The sequence below is a fragment of the Hyaena hyaena genome, unplaced genomic scaffold, assembly GCF_003009895.1.
Source record: "Hyaena hyaena isolate Hyena2069 unplaced genomic scaffold, ASM300989v1 scaffold_659, whole genome shotgun sequence".
In the NCBI taxonomy this organism is placed as follows: domain Eukaryota; kingdom Metazoa; phylum Chordata; class Mammalia; order Carnivora; family Hyaenidae; genus Hyaena; species Hyaena hyaena.
In genome coordinates, this window is record NW_024081293.1 from 194,634 (window position 1) to 196,888 (window position 2,255).

Here is a 2,255-nt window from a genome sequence, read left to right on the forward strand (position 1 = left end):
ATATGGTAGCCTATCCAATTAAGAGGTTTTCCATTTTTGACCAGTGGCAACAGGTACTATTCCCTGCTTCGTATGTGCTCTGAGTTGTTTTTCCTCTAATCATCTTGTCTGGCTCTTTCCCTGCCATCTAATGGTTACCTTACTGATCAGTGCTCAAATGAATACTCAAGAGGGTCCTTCTACAGATCTCATATTCCCTTTCTGAACTTCTCTTTCATTGTTGGCATTCTGCCGTACAAACTATAGTCCCCCCATACTCCCAGCTCTGTCACCTCAACTCAGGGAAAATGTCAGGCTCTGCCTGGGTATCTTCTCCCAGTGCTTCAGCCTGGAAACTCTGACCAGGAAGTAAGTTGGTGATTATGGTTCACTTAACTTGTTTACTATTTCTCAGAGTTCATTGTTTTTTGTTGCCTCATGTCCTATGTCTTAGAAGCCATTGGTTCATATATTATGTCTAATTTTTTGTTGTTTCAAGAGTAGGGGTAAATTCATTTTCTTGTACTTCATCTTGATCAGAAGCAAAGGTTCTCAGTTAAATACACTTGGTATAAGGCACTATTTAAATCCAAGTTTTGGAGCTAAAATTCTCAAAAATGCCCACTTTGTGGATGGTGGGGTATTAGCATCTTCTGTGTTTATAGATTGAGGATAATCATGTCAGTTAGAGAAATCCACCAATACTTTTTTGCAGATGTAGATTAAAATACTCAAACAGAAAGTCTAGTAAAGTCAACTGAGTTCTGAAAGAGAAGCAGGATAGGTCGTCTGAAACCACTGGTTTCTCCACAGTTCGATGTTCCTATCCCATTCTAGGAGTCAGGTTGATTTCCCAGTGTCAGGAGTGGGGATCTGCAGTGATCTGATCTCCTAAATTGTAAGAGAGTAAATTTGCATTGTTTAAAGCCACCAGCACTGTGATGATTTGTTACAGCTGTCACAGGAAACAAAAAAATTATGAAAAACAGCCCTGGAGAACTTCCCAAATGTTATTTTTCATCCCTTTCCTAATTAGAGAGCCATTATTAGCTTATCTTCGTTAAGGCCCTCATAACAGTCTTAATTTTCTCTGAAGAAGTCTAAAGCTATGAAATATACCCTCATTGTCTATAGGATTACATTGTAAATGAAGCAGTCCTCATGGTTCTCCAGAAGGATATTAAGAAATTTGGGAACTATGGGGCGCCTGGGTGGCTTAGTCGGTTAAGCGTCTGACTTTCGCTTAGGTCATGATCTCGCGGTTCGTGGGTTCGAGCCCCGCGTCGGGCTTTGTGCTGACTGCCAGCTCAGAGCCTGGAGCCTATTTCGGAGTCTGTATCTCCCTCTCTCTCTGACCCTCCCCTGCTCACGCTGTCTCTCTCTCTCTCTCTCTCCTAGAAATAAAAATATTAAAAAAAAAAAAAAGAAATTTGGGAACTACACTATTCTCGGAAAGAAGTCACAAGACTAGGTGACCAGAAGTAGCAAGTGAAAACACTTGTGGCTTTCACTTTGCCTCAGCAGGGTATTTGTCTTGTGGTCTGAATCAAGTCATATGGATCATGCCAGAAATTTTAGAAGCTTCAGAACACAAAGATCTAGTTATTTCAGAAGAGAACTTCAGAAGAGAGGAAAAAGGAAGGGATAATGATCTATGAAGTGATTGGAAAGGATCGCTTATGTATCCTTTCAAATTTCAGTTTGAAGTCTAAGCACATTTTGTTTGGTTCCCTTTCTCTAAGTTGATGTTGACAAACTTTTGGTGTTTGAGTCAAAGAGAAAGGTTTGTGAAAAAACTAATTTTAATATTCTCGGTAGAAACCAATCACTAGTTCAGTCGCACAATATTAAACCCATGGGCCCTAAAATCTCCAAGAGAAATGTTCAAAAAAGCTTAATTATTCCATTAATTATAAAGTAAAAGGATCTTTTCTTACCTCTCTACCCACTACTTCCCCACCCTTAGACACAGGAACACACCCAGACCAGTCTGACACTTAAGGAAAACAAATAGAGGCAAGTCAGCAGTCAACCCCAGCCTTCCTGTGTTCTTACACTATCTACTCCCTTTGATCTTCCATACTCTACTATGTGATTTTTTAAAAGAGATGATCTGAGTTCCTAGCACAAAGGTTTGTGATTATTTATTCATTTAAGTATTTTTGAGACTCTACCATGTCACTGCGTTAACTTTAAGTAACACCTAATTAGACACATTATAGTTGCCAAGACTTAATAGAGAGTTCAAAGCCTCCATAAAAACATGGCATATGAAA